This window comes from Mugil cephalus, chromosome 11 (genome assembly GCF_022458985.1).
Source record: "Mugil cephalus isolate CIBA_MC_2020 chromosome 11, CIBA_Mcephalus_1.1, whole genome shotgun sequence".
Classification (NCBI taxonomy): Eukaryota; Metazoa; Chordata; class Actinopteri; order Mugiliformes; family Mugilidae; genus Mugil; species Mugil cephalus.
The window spans coordinates 24,466,325-24,486,326 of record NC_061780.1 but is presented as its reverse complement, the minus strand read 5'-3'; the positions used below and the strand labels follow the sequence as shown (position 1 = coordinate 24,486,326).

General features: G+C 41.3%; 1 protein-coding gene across 3 annotated transcripts in view; it reads right to left on the bottom strand.

The window, feature by feature from the left end:
* Positions 1-4,995: 4,995 nt before the first annotated feature.
* cdk14 (cyclin-dependent kinase 14) overlaps positions 4,996-20,002 on the bottom strand; it is a 197,257-nt gene continuing 182,250 nt past the window's right edge. For all 3 annotated transcript variants that reach the window (XM_047598412.1, XM_047598415.1, XM_047598413.1), the window contains one exon: positions 4,996-10,538. The gene's annotated coding sequence lies outside the window, so the exon portion shown is untranslated. The remainder of the gene's footprint in view (positions 10,539-20,002) is intronic.

Sequence of the window (20,002 nt, the reverse complement as noted above, 5' to 3'; positions counted from 1 at the left end):
AGAACTTCAGCACTGGTAATGATGCTACATTGTTAAAGAGTATTTGACAAAAAAGAATCTTTAAAAGAACTAGAAATGAATGAAGATTAAACTTATTTATGTTTCTAGTTTGGTGTTTAATTTGTTGCATCTTCAACCAGGGTTACAATGAAGCTGACTTTTATTTTTTTGATGCTCGCTCTCTGTTTGTGTTGTCACTCTTTTTATTTTTATTTATTTTAATGTTGCCTTCTTGACAAGGAGAGATGATGAAAAACAAACATACCAAATTTATTGAAGTCATGAATAACATCTTGTTCTAGAAGTTGTTTCACCAAGGTTAAACTCAACGGCAGAAAGAAAGAACAGTTTTAGAAATAATGCAAAATGTAAAAAGGCACGTGTGTTAAAACCAGGGGCGTCACTAGGTTTTAAGGACAGAGGAGGCTCAGCCCCCAGGAGATGCACAGACAGGCCACAAAGAGAGAATGAGAAACAACAAACACATGTTTCAGCAGTAACTATTAGTAACTGGAACATGGAGGCATGACTTCCACTCACAACACTATACACGTTACACTATGAGGTGAAGGGAAACTGACGGATTTATGATCATATTTAAGTGACCATCTATAATTATTTATTTAAAATCATATTCTGACCATTTTATATTGAATTCAGCACTTTTCTTTTTTGCAATAAACTAATAAATAAAACTCATGTATCCTTTTTGTTGCAATCAGCTACAACTAGATCTGCACTGACACACTTCCTGTTTGCATTCGCCTCACTTTGACTGACTTTACGTCTTAAGTGCCCCCTCCCCTCCCCTCCCCTCCCCTCCCCACCACCACCCCCCTCCTCTGCTCTCTCTCTCTCTCTCTCTCTCTCTCTCTCTCTCTCTCTCTCTCTCTCTCTCTCTCCCTCTCTCTCTGCAGGACCTGACAGATGGATGTTAGGGAGGGTCTACATTTTTCCTAACGCTTGTCTGGACTGCAGAGGTTCATCTCAGTGCACATCTGCAGCGTCTTTCTTTTCGTGTTCTTTTTTTTTATTATCATTTTTTTGGCCTGCCTGCTGAATGAACTGCACTATCAACATCTTAAAGGTCATAGGATGTGGTTTTTCTTTTTCTTTTTGGCTGTGATATGATTCGAAGTGAATTAGTTGTAAACAAGCTGAGCAGTGCAAAGGCCCAAGTTTAATTTTTTTTTAGATGAACGAATCAAAGTTTAAACTTTAAATTGTTACTTACAGGAGACATTATGTGCAACGTTGTGGTGAATTATATATATATTTCATATGATCTATAAAACATCATTTTGTATATGGCTTTTTATGAGTTAATTTAAACAAATCCCTCATTTTTCTGATTTACACAACGACGACCTGGGCCAGAGACAGTTACAGAGAGTCAGACACAATGTATAAAAACACACAACACATAACAAAAGCAGAAGCTAAAAGTGATAGTGCTGGTCCAAGAAGTTAAAAACAGGTGCAATGATCATGAATTATTGTTGGGAGTGTGTTTTGTAAAGGAGAATGGGATGAATGTGCTAAGTTTGAGAGGAGGTGCAGACTCTGTGGAAAACCAGGTTAATGTAACTGATGGAACATCGTTTACGGTTGATGTTGGTGATACAGAGTATTATTGTAGTACTGGGCCATATATTTATGGGTAGCAGGAGTAAGTTTACTAAATAAATTTATTACATTTATCATCTGTCTTTTACAAAGGTCGTCCAACTTTTTTTCCCCACTCGAAACCTCCTAATCACCTCACAGATCACATGTTTATTAAACTACAGATAACCAAAATTAATCTCTTCCATTTAAAAGCAATTATAAACAGCACAAGCTATTATTGAGGAAATATTTAAAGCTGCTGTAGCCGTTACTTTAATATCAACAATGGATCAAATGACTAAAGCGTCCATCAGCTTTGTTTGTGTGTTCTTTCCCCTCCAACCACCCATCATCTGTCATCGCTTCTCGCCTCTAGTTGCAGGCAACCACTTCAACCAAGCAGCAGACAGACGCTGTAAGAGGTTTAGCTGGTGGAGCGAACAGAAGTGGAGCTTTTAGCATTTAAAGAGCTCGATATTCCTCCCCAGAGTCGGCGGAGAACAACAACGGGTGTAAAAGGAGAAAAAAAAAAAAATACTATTTGAACGCGCAACATTTGCATGCTCATTTCCTTGATGTGCTCCAGAGTTTGCATGCGTTGAGTAGTGCTGTAATCACCCTCGGAGCCTCTCAACGTGTTAATCCCTGACGTGAATTTGAATTTTCCTCCCCTGAAATCAGGCGTGCTGCCGTGCTGCTCAGGGTGCAGGCAGACCGACGCCGTTTTTCTGGGTACGCTTTGTGTCATTCCCAAACGCCGAGACACCGAGACATGACTTCCTGTAATCAGCCCTTTGCACCAACAATCTGTTTATTACTGAGGAGGAGCAGGGAGGAAGCAGCCGGAGGTGGAAAAAAAAAAAAAAATACATACGATCCCTAATGCGGACAAGATGAGAGCAGGGCTTTCCAACTGGCTCTGTAGCCTGTCTGTCTGTTCACAGGAGGAGAGGAGTGAGGACTGTAAAATGCACACTGACACAGGAATGCTAGATTTTCTTCCTCAGACCGAACCAAGGAGAGGGCGATGAGAGCTACAACGAGACTTGTGTTACAAGAATGTGCTGCTTGACTTTTTAGATTTAGGACCAACCAACGGAGCTATCAGCACCACGAATCAAGACGGCCTTGTTGACATGTGATCTGTGATACTCAACAGACACGACGCAATTTGATGAAATGAGGCAAATAAAAAAGAGGGGGGGGGGGATCAAGCAGAACATTATGACCACCTTTATTGTGCCTCCAAAGCAGCTGCGACTCATCAGAGAAAGGACGTGGGCCTTCTGAGGGCGTCCTCTGGTGCCTGGAAACATCATCCCACAGATTCTTGATCAGTTTGGAACGGTTCTTGTGTGTGTACCTGTGTCACTGCTATGGGGTGGTGGTGTCTGGTCTGGTCTGGTCTGGTCTGGTCTGGTCTAGGTGGGGGCTACATGTCTAAGTAACATCCACGGGTCCAAAAGTTTCCCAGCAGAACACTGACGATCAATATTATTTACTTAGAACTCCTGTCAGTGGTTTTAATCTTATGGCTGATGGGTGCACTCAGTATTTTTTGGGGGATGTCCCGATCGGTATCAGGGCCGATCGAGAGCCTTGTCCTTCTGCCTCTTCTGTTCTAGTGTTGCTTGGCTAACGTCAAATCTGAAAATAAATCAGTGAAAGAGAATCCAGTCCAACTTTAAAGTAAATAACGGACAATAAATAAGAGATAAAACAACGGGCACAAGACACAAATACAATACACAACAAGACAAAACAATAAAATCAAATAAAATGAGAATAAAATAAAATTGTTGTCTGGAAAACAGATCCTGTCTCTGTGTGTAGAGTTACATCATTCCACGTTTTAGAGAGAACGCCCGAAATCATGTGACCAAACACGTCTGTGTGGAAGAAACTTAATCTGGAACATGAAGTCAGTCAGATTATGCAACATGGATGTTTGGTGAGGTGGTGGCAGTTCATCACCATTCAATCATACCAACCTGATGCAACACCACAACTACCACAAACACTGAACGCTGGTTTAACAGCAGAGAAACGTTTTCCTGGTGGCAGCATCAGGGAAAGAAAATATTCAGAGAAGGTTATAGAGTTCACGGTGTTGGAGGACCAGAACATTTCTGAGTAGAGAGCGTAGATTTTATAAAGTCACATGATGCACATGTGACCTAGATACAAAAAAAAAAAAAAAAAAGACTTTATGAATGAATGTTTCTTTATTGAAGATCAGGATTTGGATGAATACTGAATTGTTATTATAGGATCATAATTTATTTTCTAATTTTATACATTAATATATATGATGTAAATAATGATCTGCTCTGACTTTAGAATCTGCAACAAAATTAAAACACTCCTCACTCCTTTTTATTTGAGCCTGTTTAGACTGATGAGGTTTATCTTTGTACCAAAAACATCATTCAAAATCTCGATGTCATTTTTAACTCTGCTAGAAACTATAATCCACATAAATTTTTAGCTGAAAGATTCCTAATTGTAACTAGTGATGTTCGATATCACTGATTTATTTTCTGATCTAAATCTGATACCGATCCGATATCGATACTTTATGTAAATACGCCCTAATGTAAACCGAAAAAAGTAGTTTATTTCAAATCATAGCTTCATAAGACATCAGAGTAACTTATTTATTTTAAACTCAACAACAGATAAACCAGAGGACACAATCATACAAATTATGAAAATGCTGGTTCAAACACGCACAAAGAAATAAGTCAAATATTAAGACCATTAAAATAAATTATTATTTAACTATTAAATTTGTTGTGTTGCTACCACTCAGTAGTTGAGTTACTTTTCACTGCCTCCAATGACTGAAGTATCGATATTTTGGTTTGAGAATCAGTTTTAGAGCATAAAGACCTGGTATCAGAAGTATCGATATTTCAGTATTGATCCACATTCGATTGTCACAAAAAAAAAAAAAAAAAAAAATCAGACAATCGAATACTGGTGAATCGAAACGGTTAATTGCAGCAGTTCTTATCCGTCATTATAGTCGTGTTGACCTGCAGTACACTCAGTCTAACTATCCTGAAGCTGGGTGTGGTCACAAGAAATAAAACGTCAGAATCTTTTAACCCATACGCACCAGTGCAGTTGTGTTTTTTTTTCCTTAATTCAAAGTCTTTAAAAGAAAAAAAACACATAGCTGCAGGGATGATTTGTAATATGTAATATAATATAACATACCTCTGAAACTCTTCTGGTCTCTAGGTAATATTCAGGCAATTAACAGTTCAAGTAAAACTTATATATAAATGAAAGTTAAGAAAATATTTACAATTAATGAGCAGAAACACTCAGACAAAATGTTTTAGCAAAAAAAAAATAAATAAAGAGTCGATGCTCCGCGTCTGAAGCGTTAATAAATTTTTATTTCAGGTAAAACAACATTAAACAACATTTACAGAAGGACATTACATCTTCTATAATAACATTACATACAGGTTGTAACAAATAATGCAAGAGCTATTCTACTGTATACTATATTATTTCACTTGATGCAGTGACTGGCGACACGTCTGTTTTTTTTTCCGAACAACTTGTGAAAATGATGTATTTTCAGTGCAGCATACCAAAAACAAAAAGAAAAAAAAGAAATAAAAATAAAATAAAAATCCAATACGCGAGAGAAGCTTCGAAAACTGAAAAAAAAAAGTTGCAGAAACACAGACTCATTGTTGCGAGGATCTGACCCGCGTGACCTCCCTCCTCATAAACCACTTCTGTCCACACGATAAAGAATGACAAAAATAGATGACTTATATCTATATTCATCACATATGTATGTTCATATATGACTCTTTAATAGCATCGAGGGGACACTTTGCAACCCTGTATACAAACATAGTGGAAGCATTTCAGTTCATAGAAGGTTTGTCGTCACCTTATCCGTTTTCCACCATCTGCGTTTCTACCGTTTCTCTTTTTTTTTTTTTTTTTCTCTTCCTGTCACAGTGCTGAATGTGCAATCCCACTTCATCTTTTCTCCACTGGACTTTTTTTTTTCATTTTTTTTTATAAAACATATGATGAACATTCAAGTTTGAACGGAGTTTGAACTCGGCCCACACAGGACTCAAAAATATAGCTTTTGTACAAGACTGCAGGCTGCCAAAGCTCCACAGAAGAGTGATGGTAGGTGGGTGGGTGTGGGTGGGTGGGTGTGGGTGAATGAAGCAATGTGTGCCACAGTCGAGAGTGTGCACACGAGGAGAAACATACCAAAAATAATTATTCAGCTGCTAATACCGCCTGCAATCCCTTAAAGCCACATGAGGCTGGGCTATCTTAGCGCAGCTCGATGGAATTAACCCTCTTCTGTCACGCCGCTTTACTGGCATTACCCGCCGCCTCTCCTCCCACTTTTTCTTTTTTTTTTTTTTTTATATTCCTACCGCACAATAACAGCCTGGGGATGACACTGAAAAGCCACGAGACAACTTCAAGTACAGCATTTCCTACAAGCTCTCCTCAAACTGCGGTTAAAAAAAAAGGTTCAAAACCAGGGACGGTGCATTTACATTTGCGGGGAGAGGCTGGTTCCGCTGCGCGTCGGGGCAAAGCAAGGGTAAATATATTTATATTTATCATTACGGGCAAAGCCAGTGCATAAAAGCGACTATAAAGGATGGAATGTAGGGCAAACAGATTGTACTTTAAAGTGCATTTTTAAAACGCTGTTGGGAGAGTTGGACCGTATCGTTATTTTTTTATTTTTCTTTTTTGCCTCAAACCGTATGGTCAAAGAGGAATAAAGTCGTGATAAAATGCCTAAGCGCTACACGACTTCTTTGCTCAGTTTCCCCCTTTAAAGTTTTAGGATGTCTGTGAAGGTTCTCACTCATCCAGGTCATGGTAAGTTCCAAAAACGCTGAAGAAAGGGAACTGGACTTGTAGAGTTTCTTCATCCAAGTAGCTTCTTAAGCTCTGAAAGACGGGTGAGAATGGGAACATATGTGGGTGAACACATGACCAGGGTCTGGGGTTCGGACCTTGCATCAAGATCTGATCATGGAGCACGTTTGGAGGTGGTCTGGCTCACAGGTGTACTGGTGTCTCATAGTCTGAATGCAGGCATCTGCAATCATATAGCTCAGATCAGATCTTAATGCAACATCGGAACAGGCCCTCAGAACTGAACACTTGGTTGAAACCTCTTCAGGAAAGTCCAGTTGCCTTCCTTCAGTGGTTTTGGGAAAGATGGTTTAGGATATTTTCAAGCCTATCTCAACTCAATACTCGCCTGGCATCTGCACGAGGAAACAATCATAGATGACTGTAATCATCCCGACCTGTCAACACTTCGAGATGCTATCCCTTCATCAAGTGGCTACACAGTAAAAAAAAATAAAAAAAAATAAAAAATGCATTCCAAAGTCCGGCCAAGACGAGTCCCAAACCCCAAAGTAGCAGAAACCTCAACCAGGTTTCCAGAAACTCAGCAAAACACAACGCAGATTAATGTTTGTTTTCATTCACTGACTGACCTGCACTGACCTGACCTTATTTATACCTCTTCCCTAAAGGCCACTCGGGCCACCAGCTCCTGAAAAAAAAAAAAATCTAGCAATGAGCTTTTGTGATTTCCCGTATCGAGATATAACCACTAAATTTGTCTAATTGTGTCGTATTAACAACGGTTTTGGAATGTCGTTTCTCACACCCATAGACTTGAAAATATCCCACCCAAAAATGTTAAAAAACATTTGGATTCGTAGAATGCACCACCTCCAGGCCGGTACGGAGACGAGGGATGAATGCGTCACATACGCGCTTGTATTAACCCATTAAGGCCGGAGGCTCCCTCTTAAAAGCCTTCTTAAACCCTCTGCATTGGCTGGAAACAAGCTTCTAAAGCCTGAGGGTTTTCTGAATGTAAACCAAGTCTTAAAGGGATGTACACATCCGCTCTTAACGAGTTAAAAAAATAAATCCAAGCATGTTTTTAATATGAGTAGGAGGGGAGCAAGGAGGGGCTGTAGGGTCACACCGCGCTGCAGCGGACGGGACTAGACGGGCGCGAGGAGCTTTAGGCAAGACATCTACTACAATATATTATGTATATTATGTGTGCACATGTTTGCGTGTGTTCGAGAGGCCGTGAAGGGACATGGTAGATAATCCACAGGTAGTATTCCCTTTCTCCATGTGGGGTCACATTTGCAGTCTCATCTTTTTGGCTAATCACAGCAGCACGGGGCTTATTGTTACAGTCAATTTCAAACTGATTGATAAAGAGGAAGCCATTGTTCTGATAGTACTTCACAATTAGAACCAAAGCTGTAATATTCAGCAGATATCTTCACACAAAACATTAAAAAAAAAAACAAAAAAACAAAAAAACATCTCACCTCCGTCATGGTATCGAGCCCCAGGACATACAGTATCTAGTATGTAGCACGTTGAGGGGCGCACATATGGTGGTTATAGGGACTGATCAGTATTCACCACCTGCACGATGCACACAACACTCACTGCAAATCACTCATCCATACGCTTCATTTGACTCGTAAAAAGTTGCAGTTGTTGAAACAGATCGCCTGTTTCTGAGAGGATATTGCAGATCTCTTATCAGATAAAGTGAAAAGCGGGATTGTCGCGGGCTGGATTGAACGACAACAGGCCGTGCAGCCTATTGCTTCGTCTGCGTTGTACCTATAGTAGTAGCTCATATATATGAATGGAAGCACCAATGCTTAGCTATTGCCCATGTTTAATACACTTGCACACACGCACGTAACACACGCACACTCTTCCGTCAGACACACGCTATTGTCGGTTACAGTATTGCGTCTATACCCATGCGCGCACTGGTTGGTGCTGTCCCTGTCGTGTTATGTGTACGCCGTCAACATCCGCGGGCGGAGATCGTTCGCGGTTCGAGGCTTTTCAGTCGCAACACAACGTTTGTGTTACTTAGATCTGGTTCCATCGTGGAGGTCCACAGAATGAATTAAAGCAGAATCACTGTCACTTATCAGGACCTTATTAAGGGAGTTTTTTTTTTTTTTTTACCACCATCATCCAACAAGACATCCTCCTGATTTTAGAGAGGAAACTTGTGCAAGTGTGAGTATTAGTAGCATATGGAGATGCAGCATTATACGCTATTAAATGAGTTTTACTAGTACCAGACAATGAAAAGGTTTAACCATAATCAGCTGTGGGTTGTAGGGGTTGCACAACTGTGAACTAGTCACTGATGACAATAATAAAAACACAGTGGAAAGTAATCCTTTGCAACAATTAAGTCTATATTCTTGATCAGAACACATATGCTGAGAACAGACAGCTCATGTGCTACAAACCGTGAGCTGCAGACATGTATAGCCTGTATAAAAACAGGCTGCTTCGCAGCACCATCAGCAGCATTTAACAGTACTCCACAGCATGTTGTTAGATTTGGATGGTGTAGCTGAATATTTCTCTGAAGCTAAAGGTCCAATAACTTTATAAAAGAGTAGATGCAGCCTCCTTCTCTCAGTTGTTACTAACTACTGTCCAGAGGAGTTGGACCGTTCCTCTGCTAGCGTTAGCGGATGTCTTTTCACATGCACTGCAGTAGTACTTTAGTTGTATTTCAGGACTGAGATGTCATGGTAGTATGGGCTTCATCTTTAGTAAAGTATGCTAGTTTGTGGCAACAACCCACTGGGTCCATCGCCTGTCTTCTAGGAAGCGTTGTTATTGTCATGTGATCAGTGACTAGTTGAAAAGGTGTGTGCGAACACCTCCCAAATCTAAACAACACACGGCTTGCTGTCACTCGTGAGCTACTTCCTTGTTCGTTTTTCACATTTGTCATTACTGCACATCATCACTCCCCTAGTCTCAACCTTTTAGAGAGAATTATTTTGATGGTTCAAACTACCAAATCAATGCTGCAAAAATGGATTTCTTTCGTACAAACTGTTCAACCTTAACCCAGTCCAAAAAAAGAGCAAAAACAGTAAAATCTGACAAAATATCAATAGGTTCATACTGAACTACAAACCGCTATTTACTATTACCGATGAGATGTGCATTTCCTGTGTCTCCATGTGATTTGCTGATACAAAAAATGGCAACGGTTACCCGACAAATACGACAGTTAGCTACTAAGTTGTGTGAACGGATCATTTCGACCTTTGAAGGACGTATAAATTGACCATGCAGTGACTGCTGAGTCTGCAGAGTTCAACATTTAAAACGAAAAGAAAAAAGCGTCTGTTCTCAGCGACCGAAGACACCAAGGACCTCCAATATGGCCGCCAGAGGATGTGTTACATCACCTGAAAGCCCTCCGTCGTTATTATTATTATTATTATTATTATTATTAACAGTGTTCCAAAAAAGTTGAGACTGATAAGGAAAAACTAGAAAACCAATTTTTAAGGATTCACCGTTTTCTTATTTCTGTTTCACGGATGTGTTTTGTTTCCTGTGTGTCTCGTTTCGTTACGTGTATTGGCAAGAGCAGTATAGTGGTAAGAAGATGAAGCAATAGTAAAACTGTCCATTATATAGTTTCTAGATGAGTATATCATACATACAAATATACATTCTTAAATAGGAGGCTAGTTACAAACACAAAACACAATATGTACCAATAGTAAAGTCCTTTTGTTTTTGTTTTTTTTGTTTTTTTGTTTTTTAACTGTGACAATGATATATGAGTTATTGGAACCTTATAAAAAGTAAACAAAATTTGCAAATGATAGCCTGAACTCTTAGGTACCATTCGTAACGCACACATGCTCAATGTTCGCTCTGCTTCCCACCCACACACACACACGCACACACACACACACTCACGCTCACACGTATTGTGAAGGTAATAAATAAAGAGAACTGGGGCTCTTTCGTTTCGTCTGGATCCTCTGCGTCAGCATCTTCATCCGTTCATCAGCAGCCACCTGAAACACAAAGAGACGACGCGATCGGTCAGTAACACACACTCCAGACCACTGACACTGTAAAAATAAATAAAATAAAAATGCAACAGCAACCACGTTACATGCACTTCAGTTTTTTTTCTTGCAGCTAAAAATCCAGTGTTGGGTGAAGTGTTCAGTGAAGACATGATTTTTGTTCATGAGACATAATTGTTCTCCTGGTTAACCTCCTTTTTCTTGCAGCGATTCATTACTGTCTTTAGTCCTATTGGCACGACACTAGTTTTACTTGGGGACCTCTAGTGAATTGTAATAATTTCTGAGGTCGTCTGTGATCTTAAACCCGTGGAAATCATCCAACTACACTGAAAATCACTATTTCTCTTCTGAGACAGAGGTGATAAAACTAATAACTCCATCATCTCTGAATCTCTGTGATTTGATTTATGATTATTCTCTTACATGTGCAGCTTTTTCTGCCTTTTTCCACTCAAGACATATTATGGATGTGCTATAAACACATTTTATTTGATCCTCCACATCGATGCCTGCTCCATCTCATGAGATCTGCAACCTGGGCGTGATCACGGACTCCACCCTCTCCCATCAGTCTCATATCAAATCCATCACAAAGTCTGCTTTCTTCCACCTCAGGAATATCTCCCATCTCCGCCCCATGTCAATCCTCACCCTCATCCGCCTCCGCTGGCTCCCTGTCAAATATCGGATTTTCTACAAACTCCTCCCGCTCACCTGCAAAACCCTTCATGCACTCGTCTCCAGCTGCCTGTCCGACCTTCTCCACCAACACACTCCAGGCTGAAGACGTTCAGAGCTTTCAGTGCGGCTGCAACAACTCTATAGAACTCCCTCCCTCCCAACATTTGCAGAGCCCCAACTCTGGACACCTTCAAACCAACTCTGAACACAATGGTGAACACATTTCACCATGACCTTTCCCCATCATTCCTAGCTTTCCTTCCCTCTGTCTGTTTGTCTTCACGTCTCCTTTCCCTAACCATTCCCCATGTAAAGTTCCTTAAGTTTTTATCACCATCATTATTATTTTGCCACATTTCGTCATTCAGTTATTTATTATATTTTTGCTTCTGTGGAGTTGAGTGGGCTCCGTGCACAAAGAATCTCTTTACTGGTAACGATGCTGCATTGTTTCAGAGCATTTGACAATAAAGAACCTTGAACCTTGAATAAATCAAAGTTTTGGACAGATGTTAGGGTGCAAAGTCGAGATGTCATTGATGCGTTCACATGAAAAAGCTCGAAACCATCAGATGAGCAAAAAAAAAAAAAAAAATGCGGAGGATGAGATGTGCTGGATGTTGGATGTGTACATCACATGAATAAAGGTTAAGCTGATTTATAAATTCTCCCCCAGGACCATTGCAGTCTCGTTACATCATGTTTTATGCTTAAGAAATATATTTTTTTTGTTATTAATCCAAATTTGTTAAAAAGTGTAGAGGTATAAAATGTTCTCTGACATATAGTAGAGTGACGAGGAAAGTAGAAAGTAGCAGAGCCATCATAACCATGGAGAGTAAACACCACATGATACACAGCGTTAAGGGGGTAATGCGAAAATTCATAAAACTAGCCCCATGCGAATAGGGTATTTGTCACAATGAAGGTGAAGCAAAGGGAAAAGTTCAACACTGTGGGAAATACAGAAACCATATCCTGTGCATAGAAAAGCCTTCAGCCATTAAATAAAAGCACAACACGTCTGGATAACAACAACACAAAGAACCATTAGAGCAACTCTGGGAAATATCTGAGGCTCAGCCATGAAGAAATAGAGAAAGAGAAGAAAACAGTGGAGACAAAAAAAGGCAGAATGTTTGCAACACTGGTGAAGGAGGAAGATGACCAAGAGGGACCAGAGGATGAAGAGGAGGAGAACGAAGGGGGTAAATAATAAAAGGAAATGATTTGAGGATGTCGAGTAAGAAGAAGGAGGAGGAGGAGGAGTAAAGGATGAAGAAGAGGAGGGAGCTGTGGACTCATAAATAATGCATCCCCCCCTCCCTCTTTGCTCCCTTTCCACCCCGACTCTCCTCTTTACTGCCTCATATTCTCTTCCTCTCTCTGTCTCCGGATGTCGTTCACCCAGCCTTTGGTAGTCGTCTCCCAGTGGAAACCGGAGCGTATACGCCAGGAATCTCAAACGTTGGATCAGCGCCTCGTTTATCTGCTGCTCCTGTCGGTTCCTGAACTCCGAACATGCACGCTAACAGTACGTGCCTGCCTGAGACGACAGGAACATGTGTTCTTGGACTTCAGTGCATGTGCATCTCAAAGATGAATCCAAATAAAATCTGCACGGGAAACCGGGAAACTGCTAAAAAAAAAAATTAGCTGCAGGCTCCTGCTGAGCCGTTTTAGATTAGATTCAACTTTAATATCATTGCACAAGTACAATGAAGTATGAAGCAACGAAATCCAGTTAGCATCCAACCAGAAGTGCAGAAGCAGTAAGTGCAGAGTATGTACATACACCAATCAGGCATAACATTATGACCACTTTCCTAATATTGCGTAGACCTCGCTTGTGTCTCCACATGGTCCTTCGTGGGATGGGGGGAGTTTGAGGGGAGGTGCCTCTGTGCATCATCCCACAGATATTTGATCACTTTGGAGTCTAGTGAATTTGGAGATCTTCATGTTTTGAGTTGTTCCTGAAGTGTTTTGTGAGTGTGTTTGTGTCAGGCTGATTGGTGAATTGTCCAAGAGCTTGCAAAATGTCACAAGCACTTTTTTAAGTGGGACGTCTTAATACCTAAAAATAACCTTTCTTGTATTATTATTTCTGATTTTTATTCGGGTTTGAAATGTATTTACTTCCCCGGGAGAGACAAAACCAACTATCAAGACATCAATCCACATTTTATTTGTTGGACTATTATTGTTAAAAAAAATAGTGATTATACAAGTAAAGTGGAAGTATATTGTGAGTGCTGCAGGAGGAAATTATTTCAAGTGGCCATTTTGAAAAGCTTTTAGGATTCATCGTCTCTTTGGGATTTACAGAAACCCTCAACTGATCTGCACCGAATCTTGACTGAGACATCTACATGAATTGCTCCAAGTGTATTTCTTCAAAAAATGTTTTACTACAGGTCGGCAGCTTGTTGTGTAAAGTAGCTCGAGCCATGGTGGTTAAAGACGTCAAGGTCACCAGGACAGCTTGTGAGGAGATGAGTGAATGAACGAGTGTCGTCACTTTTGACGGCGCTGTCCCACACTCTATGGTGACAAGGAATTCATTGTTTTAAAGGGGTTTGATGGACTCAGAACAGATGTAGGCTTCCGCTCTCTAGGGATCAAAGAGCACCAAGAAGTGTGTGTGTGTGTGTGTGTGTGTTTCAGGGGGTTCCACTTGGGAAGCAGATGGAGCTGGTGGGTGGGTTTTGTGGAGAGGAATTAGCAGGCGTGGCCAGCTGCTGGCTGTCCTTTAATAGAGACGGCCTCACCCTCCCCCGCCCTCCAAAAAAAAAAAAAAAAAAAAATCCTTAAAATGCTTTTGTGTTGGGAGAGGCAGATGCGCAACAATTCAACAATACGAAGAGCAAATGGAAACTAAAAATCAACTGCAGGGTAAAGCTAAATAAGTTTTCCATCAGATGCAGAAACACTTGAATACAAACACCGTTTCCGACCGTGCTGTGCTGGCAAGTTCTGACCTGACCTGTGGCTTGTTTGCAGCGTATACACTCACTTGGCACTTTATTAGGTACACCAGTTCAATTGCTTGCTAACACAAATGGCTAATCAACCAATCACATGGCTGCAATCCAATGCATTTTGGCATGTAGAGGTGATCAAGACAACTTGCTGAAGTTCAAGCCGAGCATCAGAATGAAAAAGAAAGGGGATTTAAGTGACTTTGGATGTGGTATGGTTCCTTTAAATGCCACAGCCTACCTGAGTATTGTTGCTGACCACAGTGGACCATCTTCTGACGGCTACTTCCAGTAGGATAATGCACCATGTCACAAAGCTCATATCATCTCTAACTGGTTTCTTGAACATGACAATGAGTTCACTGTACTCCAATGGCCTCCACAGTCACCAGATCTCAGTCCAATAGAGGAACCTTTGGGATGTGGTGGAACAGGAGATTCTCATTAAAGATGTGCAGCTGACAAATCTGCAGCGACTGTGTGATGCTATCATGTCAATATGGACCAAAATCTCTGAGGAACGTTTCCAAAACCTTGTTGAAAGTATGACACCAAAAATTAAGGCAGTTTGGAAGGCAAAAGGGGGTCCAACCGTTAACTAGCAAGGCGTACCTGATAAAGTGGCCGATGAGTATCAAGTATCAAGTAGTGAACTCCTGTATGTTCCCCATTTGTCCATCCTCGGAGTGGGGTACACCTCAATACTGACTGGGAGCGTTGCACAAGTCTCGCAGACTTAGATCCTGTAAGGATGTCCCCCCTCAAATCCCACACAATACCATTTCTCCTGCATTCATGACATATTTAAAGTAATACACTCCATCATCTCCAAGTCACCACAACATCTTGGCTCATTGGGACAATGCAATTGAAACCATACCCCTCAAGATTTGTGACTATTTTCCATATGAAGTTAAAGCGGTCAGTGGCCGACCGAATAGTCCTACAACCAAGCAGACAAATCCAACTGATGACTGATGACGTGTATAATAATCTTGCTGCTACTCTCCTGTCCATCACCCCATAAACCCCACCCAGACGTCCTCAGTGGCTCAGCAGAATATGCTGGAGCATAATCAGTTCCCAATGGACCAATTTCTGAACAACTTTCCAAATTTGGGGGGCTGCCTTCCAGGCTAAATCTCACCTTCTACAGTCCTTCCCTACACCTCCAATCCTTTACTTCCTGCCACTATTGTGTCTTGTTATTAAATAAATCTCCAGTCTTCCAGTTTTCTTACTAAACACACAACTCGGATCATTTATTTTGGATCAACCAAAGAGCTGCCACCATCAGGGGACCTGCAGGAATTGTTTGTGTGCACTCCAGAACCCCGGCGCTTAAGATGTCATGCAAACACAAAATGCAATGCAAGACTCCGCGCTGTTGCTTAAACTCGCTCGGTGGACCCGGGCCTGCCCTCACCCTCCACTCCCTCGTCAACCCTGGACCCCAAATGCAGGGGTCGTGACCTCTGACCTCCATCCCCGCAGGGAAGAACCCATTACGCTTGATCTTGCTTAATGAACTGAGCCAGACTGCCCCAAAATGTGACTTTCTTAATACTCTGAGCTGGGAAAGTGCCGATGGTTTAATAAGCTGCTTTATAAAACCCCCCACCCCCTCTCTCTAGGTACAAATGAGTGTGTCACTGATGACTTAAATTGGTACATGTCAGGTATGTGTGCATGTATGTGAGATAAGGACTTTTTAAAGATTTTAGCTGAAAATAAAGACGTTTTCCACGTTTTATATCGAGTCTTTCTTCTGGATTTGAAACTTGACTTCAGGGCTGCCAGCCATTTCTAGAAGAATGCGGTTTCATAGCCAGGTTTGTGATGAGCTGCCGCATGTACAACAAACTCTCCATTGTCTGTACAGTGTCCTGATAATTAACAGAAGCAGGGAGGAGGACACGGTAAATGCTCTAGCTAAGAGACGGACAACTGTTTCCACATGCGGACACACAGTGATTTTCCGGAGCTTGTTGGCTTGTTTTTAAAGCCGCTCTTAATCGAGACGTTACTATTTTCTTAAAAGATGTGCTTTAATACAGAGGCAGCTTAGGTTTATTTAAGGAGGATAGGGGTTTGTTTGCTCTACTTTCCCCAGTTATCCAGTCTGAATGTACTCCTGCCCGGTTAGACGGGCATGGGTCTGAATATCTAAGCTACTGCAGTACTAAGCAGCACTGCATAATGCCAAACACTGATGAACTATTCATCTAAAAATGGCTGAACAGCAGCTTCATTATACATTCATACCATCTGTAACCTTTAAGTTTATATCGTGATCAACGTACTATTGCCTTCAGACACCAGTGCCTCTACTTGAACCCTTTAAACTGGCACGTCTGCACAAGTGCACTTTGGATTACTGTAATTACCTTACAGCGCTATACAGCGCTACCGGAAAATTTCCAAAGTTTCTGAAAGCTGAGACTTTCCACTTTACAGCCAATATGGTGTCATTACGGTAGTTTCACTTGCGCACTTGCATTGTGCACTTGCATTTCTTTTACCTTTTTATAGTCAAAACAAGCAAAACAAAGCCAATGTGGAAGTAGAAGCTGAGGTGATGAATGGTTAATGATGTAAAAGCCACATTCTACTGGGATTAAGTCTCATGAATCGTTTTTCCTACATGTTTCTATCATAGAGTTTTAGTCTAGAGAAGAGGAGGTGTTCCTGCATAGAACAAAGCCAACATGCAAACCAATCCCCATCCCCTCAACCTCCACAATGTCTTTTAAAGTATGGAAGCGTTTTGGAATCACTCAAAAGGCTCTGTCCAGACCTTGCATTACTGACAAATCTGAACGCATCTGAGCTTTGTTCTGGTTCTCTGAGACAACCCAACGTCACAGCCAAGATCAACAAATGAATAAGAGCTTGCGAACTTGAGTGTGAAAGACTTGTTCCAACATTTGTATCATTTCCCGGTGTCATGACGCACACATTACAAGCAGCTGTTCCTGGTCCTGATGCAACAGTAGTGATCCATGAGAGGATGCAGCTGTTCTAGGATAATGATGTCTGTGTTTATTTGCGTACGGCGCGCAAAACTGGGATCAGATCTCAAGTGATGACTGAGGATATGTGCAGAGGTGCATTTTAGTACCAGGTGTGAAGACAGGTATTTTAGGGTGGACAAGTGGGTTCGTATTGCCCGGGATGGATGTTAATGGGAGGTCTAACTGGGGCTCTCTTTACAGCTTCTGTCATTTACCTGGAATTTGTTCATGTGCAGATGATGCAGGTAATGTGATGTACTAGAGATTTTTATAGACTTTTATGTGTAGAACAAATAATGTCTGCATAGCAACCCTGTATTATTGTCGAAGCTTCACAACCAAACTTTTTCCATTGGAGTTCGGACATAAACCAGATTATAATACGGGATGAATATAAAATTAGCTACCAGCTGGTTAACATCATCCAGCATTTTTCAGCTAAGGGGACAGATACTTTTCTTGTGAGTACATTTTGGACTCAAACGTTTGGATACACCTTCTCATTGACTTGAAAGAGAAGGTGTGTCCAAACGTTTGACTGTGTGCATTTACCAGAAAATGAAAATAAATGGCTTGCATGTGGATTTAAGGTTTGTTAGTTAAATTCTATACATCAGATGTGATCGGTGCATGTGTTTTTAACTTGCTCTGTCCCCAAATGGTCAAAAAAAATCTTTAATGTGGATTCCAGTTCCACCATCTGCTCTGGCCGCACTCACACAAAGCAACGCTGGCGGATCAATAATTTTGTGATGTGGAAAGGCTGTCCGAGTGTGCGGTGTGAAATCCAAACAAGTGACTGAACAAAAGGAGCCCGGCGCTGTTCATTTCCTTTGACTTTACTGTAGAGAGGCTGCAAAGAATGAACCGGGATTTGCGATGAACTCGTGCGCTGGACAGCTGGTGCACCTTGGGGGCCTCTCGCTACACGAGCGGTAGATTCCACAGAGGCTCCGACCACTGACCTGAGCTTTTCAGCTTTAGCTGGGAAAGTTGTTTTAGCCGCATGTCGGTTTGGAGCCCGAACACGCCATGTCAGAATGGTACCGCTGAACCATGCGCGAGCTACATGACAGATTTCGACTTGCTTTTTTAAGGCTGATTGCCGTATTGTTCTTGGATTACAGATGTCAGAATCTGTACAACAACTCACGGATGATTACACGTAACCCTTATTTTGGTTCCAAAGCAGCTCCTATCAAAGTGGACAGGAATAAAAATCAAAGTCTGTCTTATGTGTATCAAGAGTTTAGCAAACCGTGGGACCGCTGTGTATATTTATCTGTGCATAGCTACTCAGTAATGTGGCTGTGGAATAAAAGTGTTCCAGATCCAGTTGGTAGGAAATGGGAAAATGAACGCTCAGCTCCAAAGCTTGCACACTTGCCAACTCTCTCCGTTCGAACACAAACACTTTCTTCTTTGTTTTTCTTGCCTCAGTTGTCTGGGCCGGAGTCACTGAGTACGAGTCTTTAAAGAATGCATAGACACAATCACACACACACACACACACACAAACACATACTAACTTTTCTATAACACAGAAGGCCTACACTATCCTGCACATTCATGTGTTTCCTATTACCCCATGTCCTGGCAGCACGCTCTTTCTGTTTCTGTCTTTCTCCAGAATCAGCAGTAAATAGCTGGAATCACAGCGCCCAGCTAATTCTGCACAGACGCGCACACACAGAATCCTCCCACGCTCTCCCATACATTCGGAATGCAAACACAAACTCGGGGGAGCATTTGCAACTCCAAAAACTAACACAGGAACCTGCTCCTGCTCACGCTCACTTGCACATCCTCGGCCCACTGAGACCTGGCTCTTCTAGTGCAGGTGCAAGTTATTATGCACACATTCCTGCGTGTGTTTAGGGGTTCAAACGGCTGCTCATCTGCAATGACGACTGCATTTCGAACCCTAAGCGCCGCAGAGATCGTACAAGTCGAACAAAACGCCGATCTTAATGGGAGAATGTGGTTGTTCCATCTCATCAACTGGGAATATTTGGATGTTTTCACATGTTTCTACGATGGAGAACTCGAACTTTGGGATCTGAGTTTGGAAAACAAAGGTGTATATTTTCCTAAAAAACACATCTAAGATGTGGCCTGTATTTTATTTTTTATTTTACTTTAATGTATTTTATTGTATGGCTGCTGTTTGCTTTATAAATAAAGTTGGATTGGATGGATAACCAAAAGACCAAACTATTACATGAAACAAATATGACCAATTCAAAAGTGTATTCCAGTCTTAAAACGACCTGCAGACGGTGCAGATGTGTAAGTTAATGAATGTTTCTACTTTACATTTTGGGGCAGATCTCATTACAATTACATTTGAGTATTAAGTTAATGTTTTGCTTCATAGCATTGGTCAAGCCGGAAGGAGGTGTTGAGGTGAGGACTCAAATGCAGGACCGACTGAGGCAGGGAGTTCAACAAAAAGTATTTAAATAATTAACAAAATGCGCTGCACAAGACAGGAAAGTACAAAAATCAAAAGTATCATTAGACGTTGGCATGGTAACATGGACCAAGGCATGGTAACGTGGAGCTAACATTACGACACGCCAAGGAACAATAGGAAGGCAGGGCTATAAATACACATGAGGGCAGAGGGATGACGAGACACAGGTGAGACGCATGAAGGCAATCAACAGGGCTGAAACCAATGAACAATCAAGGGACACACGAGGAAACACAGACAGGAAATACAGAACTTAACAAAATAAAACAGGAAACACAACATGACACAGACAGA